General features: G+C 67.9%; 1 long non-coding RNA gene across 1 annotated transcript; it reads left to right on the forward strand.

Moving 5' to 3' along the window:
• The first annotated feature begins 220 nt into the window (after positions 1-220).
• Positions 221-5,642, forward strand: LOC120874175. The gene is made up of 2 exons (XR_005723604.1): positions 221-495; positions 5,253-5,642. It is a non-coding gene; the product is annotated as an uncharacterized LOC120874175 (long non-coding RNA).
• Positions 5,643-6,195: the final 553 nt, after the last annotated feature.

Genomic DNA, 6,195 nt, shown 5'->3' on the forward strand with positions numbered 1-6,195 from the left:
GTGGCCACGGAGGCTCGGACGTCCCGTGATGCCTTGGCCCCTGCGTCAGACCCTGATTTAGCCTCACGAAGGGTTCAGGTTGCCGACAGCTGGGCCGGGAAGGGCAGCGCAGCCGTCACCGCACACGACCTTTCCGAGCAGGGCCTGGCTCCCTCCTGGCCGACAGCGCCGCCCATGGGGGGCATGACGCACACTCAGTTGAGAGACACCGTCTCCCACCCGAGCCTTGGTGCTGGGTCCGTCCAGGCTGTCAGCCCTCCGGAGGCCCAGCCTGGGTGCGGCGGGTGCAGGGGCTCTGGGCTGCCTGCTGGGGGGCATAGAAGATGCCCCAGGCTGCCCAGATCGTTGGTACACTCCCGCTTTGCAGATAGGACCCCTCTAGGTGGTCCCCGGTGGTCCCTGCCCTGCCCCTGGAGGTCAAAGCCTCCTCTTCAGCCCTTGGCCAATCAATGCCCAGGTCACTGCTCGGGCCAGGCCGGCACCCCAGAAAGGCGGGTGGGTGCTCCTTGGGCCCGTGCGTGCCAAGCCCCGGGCAGCATTCCTGGGGAGGGGGCGGTAGGAAGGGGCCTCTCTTGGGGGCCAGGGCCCCCAGGCTGAACGCTGGCCCTGACTGCACTCAGGCTGTGACACTGCCACCCTGCCAGGCGGCCGCCCTGGGACTCCATCCTGGTGACCCCTCGCTGCCCGTGCCCCTCCTCCAGGTGTGCTCGGATGGCCCAGGACCCCGAGAGCCCGAGCAGCAGGGGGACCTGCGGGGGCGGGGGTCGCTGTGCCCCAGTTTTAACAGAAGGAGAGGCAGAGTGCTGGGAGGGGGCTTGTCCGTGAGCCACGGGCCCGAAAGCCCTGGAATCTGAGTTTAAAGCCAGCCAGGCCCCTCTCTTGACAAAGAGACAAGCCCCAACATTCTGGGGTGCCCTGAACCTGGGGGGCCTGGCCACCTGGCTCCAGCCCTTCAGCCCTGGTGCCCTGGCCCCCGAGTGGCTCCGGGCTCCGGGCCAGGCGGGGCAGGGCTGGGATGGGGTGCACACATCCCAGGACAGGGCTGGAGCGAGGCCAGCCTGCAAGCTCCTTCTCCCAAACTTGGCAGTGTCTCTCCAAGTGTCCCACCCCTCGAGGGGACGACCAGGAGTCAGGGGGCCACTCTGTTTGGGGCTGTTTGCAGCCCCTCCCGGAGTTGCCATGGCAACGACACGGGGTGCGGCCGGGGAGCCATACCTCAGAGGTGACTAAGTGTGTGTGTTCCTCCCGTTATAGCGCCCGGCGCCCCCGGGGGGCCCCCCCCCCCCCCCGGCCCCCCCCCCCCCCCCCCGCCCCCCCACCCCGGGATGCACACACCTCGGGCCCCGGCCCCCTGCAAGAATGTTCCATGAGCCCCGTGGGCAGGCATGTGGCCCACATGCCAGGCCCAGCACGCCCGGCCGGCGCCTGGCCCCCTCCTGCCCCGGGGTCACCGGGCGGCCTGCAGCCTCTTCCTTGTTGCTCTGGGTCCCAGCTTCCTGCTGTGAGGGCCTTCTTGGTTCCCTACCCCTCTGTCCCTGCGACACTTCCCATCCTGCCTCCCTCCTGCCCCCCAATGCCCGGTGGTCCCCCGTGGCTTTGGTCTCAAGCCCGCCTCACAGTCAGTGGTCAGGGCTCTGCCCGGGGCGGCGCCCAGCACTCTGGCCCGCACAGGGTCTCCGGGTGGAGGGGAGAGACCAGGAGGATGTTGGCCGGCCCTGGGAACGGAGGCCAGGCCTGCCACCAGGGCTTGGGGATGGCCGGTGTGGTCACTTGCCATTCCCCTCCGGGGGGCCTCTCCGGGGGTCCTTGCAGCACCCTGGCAAAGTCTGCGTTCAGGAGAGCTGGGACCCGTTCCGGCTGGGGTCATCTTGACTGACGTGGACAGCTGCGACCCACCTCCTGAAGCTATTTGAATTTCAGCAGGAGCCGGGCGGGCTGGCACGCGGGCCTAGCATCCCGGCGGCAACTCGATATTCTCAGATAAAGGGCGTCGCTCACCACTCTCCTCACAGCTGCGGCTCCCCTTACCCCCTAAGCCCCAGAGGAGGCTCGGAACGCACAGTTTTCCTGTTTTGTACCAGCCAAGGGGCCAAGGCGGATTTAGCCAGGGTGAGGTCGGGGGACGGGGAAGCCGGGGACGCTCGGGAGGTGAGGACAGGCTGGGGACTGGGGCGGCAGCTGGTCTTAATCCCACTGGCCCCCTTCAGGACCAGCCCCGAGGGCCCCGTGCCCGACCGTTATTTTTAGGATACACCTTGTGGCTGTCTCTTCTTGGGGACACATGACAAGCCCAGTGTGGTCGCGCAGCAGGCGGCCCCTGATCCAGGGGAGACCTGGGTGGCGTGGGGGGGGGCACACCAGTTGTGGTCTCTGGGGACAAGTGACATCGCCCCCAACACACTCAGCCACACACCTGCACCTCGGGAGGTGAGGGCTGGGGGGTCTCTCCTGAAGCCCTTCAAGGCCCGGGGGGGAAGCCTGGCAGGGCGGTGGGAGGGGAAATTCACGAGCCCAGAGCTGAGGGACGCCTGGGGCCAAGGGAGACAGCAGGAAGGAACCCGGGGACAGAGGGTCTCCTTAGGTGGAAGCAGACCCAACAGCAGCAGAGCGCACTGAGGGCAGGCAGGGCGCCAGGCGGCCCCCGGACCACAGGGCAGGGCAGCTGGGGTGCTGGGAGTGCCCTGGGCTGGCCGGGCAGCAGGGGGTAGCGTGTGTGGCTGGGGTCACCCCCAGGGACACTCTGAACACGAGTTAGATTGCCTGCAGTCTGGAGGAGCAGAGTCCTTGGAGTTGCTCCGGAGGGACCAGCAGCCAAGGCTCCGTGGGGGTCATGGGCCAGTGTGAAGGATGCTTCTTAGACCAGCAGGATGGGTGACACTTCCAGAGCCATGTCTGATTCGGGGCCACCACACCGGGCGGTGACCAGGTCCCCGCTTCCGGCACAGCCTCTCTCCCACTGTCCCAGGCCTGCAGGCCCTGTGGGCCCTCTCACAGCTCCACTGACCTTCTGTCTCTGCTGTGCCCACCCCGCCACTCCGTGGCCATGTGCGGGAGCCACGGCCCCAGGGCGCTACACCTGGCAGGGACCTGGGCTATGGTGACGGGCAGCCGTGGGGACAGAGCCCTGGGCTGGGCAGGGGTCTGCAGGGGGACATGCACCCGGGTGGAGAAGGGCACCGGAGAAGGACACGGCCGCAGCCCGGGCTTCCCAGCAGCAAGGCCAGCAGCTCGGAGGGGCGGCCGGACGCCTGGGCCTCGAGGCCCTGCAGTGCCAGAGCGAGGGGCCGCCCACCCTGGCGCCCACGGCAAGCCTCAGTGGGGCCTGGAGCTGAGGGCCCACCCCCCACGGTACCCCTCACTCGAACTCTTGCTCACACACGCGCACACACACCCACGTGACGCATGGCCTCTCTACCTCCGGACTCACACGGCTCCCCCTCTGACCACAGGCATGGGGTTTTATTAGGGCTACAAATCAGATATCCCACGGTTTGGGGCTGACGCCGGTTTTTCTAAAAGGTATTTAGGGCTCTGGCCACCAGTGAAGTCCAGAGAGAGCCCGGCAGCAGCGTGAGCCGCCCCGGCCGTCAGGGCTCCGGCGTGGCCTGTTGGGGGGCTGTGGGGCTGCACCGCCTGCCTCCGAGGGGACACGAGGGCCGGCCTGCTGGCTGGTCGGCGGACATGCTCCTACAGGTGGGCACCGTCCTGCCGCCCCTCTGCCCGTGGCCCAGAGGCTTGTCGCCAGGGTCTGTGGCCATGCTGTGTGCCACGGGGCTGGAGGAGGCCCAGCGAGGGGGGTGTCCAGAGAGCTGCTCCACATGCGTGTCAGGAGCGGGGCGGGGGGCGCAGACCCCCCAACACCGTCGGTGCCGATTCCACGAGCGTGCGGGCACTTCCGTGTTCTCCCGATCAAACAGCATCTCCTGTGTAAGAGCCTGTGCCCTCCCCTCCGCCAGCTTCAGCATCAGGAGGGCCAGCTCGGGGCAGAGGCTCGGGGGGCGAGCGGCTCCTGGGACTCGGACTGGGAGGACTTAGGGTCCGGTCACCCAGACGGGCGGGCCAGAGGAAAGGGGGGCTGACTTCAGCCTGCAGAGTGGCCTGCTGGGCGCCCCAAACCGGAACTCTCCTCGAGGACACTCTCAGGAGCGCCTTCATGGAGACAGGAGCACCCACCCAGGAGAAAAGGAGGACCCCGGCGAGGTGACACACAGGCCGGGTCTGAGGATCCCCCTTGGAGGCCATGGGGGCCTCAGGGTGGGGAGGGTCTGGGCGTGAGGGGCGCTCTGGCCCCAGCCCTGCAGAGGTGGAACCGGCGGGCGACGTGCCCGCAGAGCTGGGCCCAGGCAGGGTGTAGATGTGGGGGGCGGGGAAGAACGGGGTCTCCCGGGTGCCCCGGAGAGGAGAGCGGGCTGGCGTGCCTCCCCTCCGCCGCAGACTCAGGGGTCCAGCCCTGCCCGAGGAGGTGGGGGCCAATCAAAGCCAGATGTGGGCGCAGTGCAAAAAGCGTTGATCATTCTGAGCAGGAAAAGCCAGAGAAGAAACGAAGAGGCCGGGGCAGCGGGCGCCGGGGCGGCCACAGGCACTGAAGAGTGCCGTGTGCGCCGAGCAGGGAGCCGGCGGCCCTGGGGCCCCTGTGTCTGCCTCAGGCTGTCTGGCCACACACTTGGGGCAAGGCACCCCCTGGTCAGGGCGGGTGGGACACCGTGCCGTTTCTCCCAGGGAGCTGAGCACCCCCAGACAAGCCAGGCAGGCGGGGTGGGGGCACGGGTGGAAGTGGAGGGGACTGCCCAGGGTGGGGGACACTCAGGGAGAGCCAGCGTGGCTCCAGGGGGGAGGTGGGCACCTTCGTCAGGACAGGACTCAGCATGGGCCAGGAAGCTGAGGCAGGAGAAAACGACTGGAGCACATGTAGGGCTGACAGGCCTTCTGAGGGCCGGAGCCAAGTGTCACCTGCACCTGGGCTGTGGCATCGCACGCAAGGAGAGGGGCCCAGGAATGCCGTCCCAGGGCTGGTGGGAACCCCCTCCCCAGGCGAGCCCCCCGACCCTGCTTCTGGCCCCAGTGGAGCTCCCAGGACCCCGAGGGGGCAGGCTGGGGTGACATCCCCACCCAGGCCTCTGCAGCCAGCCGCGGACCCAGCCCCTCTCCCCACAGCCTTCAGGGGCTTTCAGAGGCTGATAAATAACCTGGGTGGTGGTGAGACAGGCCTGGCCTGCTGTGAAACATTCCAGGCTAAGCTCCCACCCCCCGAGCAGCGAGAACACGCACGCTGAGCACCCATGGGCAAACAGGACATGTGAAGTCCACTCGAGTGTCACTCAAGCTCAAAGAGGAAGGAAGCCCTGATACCACCCGGCCTGGGTGGACCTGCAGGGCGTGACGGTGAGTGACAGGAGCCAGACACAGGAGATCATCCCCCCGTGGCTGCATGGCCATGCCACGTCCAGACAGGCCGGTCCAGAGATGGAAAACAGACTCGTGTTGGCAGGGGCCGGGGCGGGGTGCCGGGTCGCTCTGTGGGAGACCCCAAACTGTTCAAAGTGATGTCAGCCATGGAGACGCCCCCGCCTGAACACTCCGTGGGGGGAGGATTGTAGGACTCGAACCGCACCTCTATAAAGCTGCTTGGAAGCACAAAAGAACAACCCTGGCGGGCTCTTCCTTCTTGCGTGATGTGAGGAGGGGGAGGCCTCATCTTCGCAGCCGGGGGGCAGGAGCCACGGCTGCCACCCACAGTGAAAACGGTGGCTGGGGGCCGAGGAGGCGGGGCCCACCCGGACCCCAGGCCGGGCTCTCCTGGGTGGCCGAGCCGACGTGCAGGACTGGGCGGCTGACCGGCCGGGGAGCACACACACTCAGGCCTTTGTGCATGGAGCTCAGAATTACACGGAAGTCGGGAGGGGGGACCCCGCCAGAGCCCCACCGAGGCCCCTGATCTGATGTCTTCAGTCCCCTCTGTGTTTTAAAGCTTGGCAGGGGGCAGGGGGGGGTGCGCGGAGTTGGGGGGCAGGCAAGGGCAACGGCTGTGTCCCTGTCCTGGGCCCCCATCGGGGTGGCCGGGGAGCCCACCCAGAGCACAGTGGACAGAGCCTCCGACAGGCAGGCTTCCTCGGACTCAGGTGAGGGTCCCGGCGGCAGGAGTGGCAAGGGGCCGGCCAGGCGGCGGGCACCTGCAGTGGGTGACTCCCACCACGT

The sequence above is a fragment of the Oryx dammah genome, unplaced genomic scaffold (assembly GCF_014754425.2).
Source record: "Oryx dammah isolate SB20612 unplaced genomic scaffold, SCBI_Odam_1.1 HiC_scaffold_15, whole genome shotgun sequence".
NCBI classification, from domain to species: domain Eukaryota; kingdom Metazoa; phylum Chordata; class Mammalia; order Artiodactyla; family Bovidae; genus Oryx; species Oryx dammah.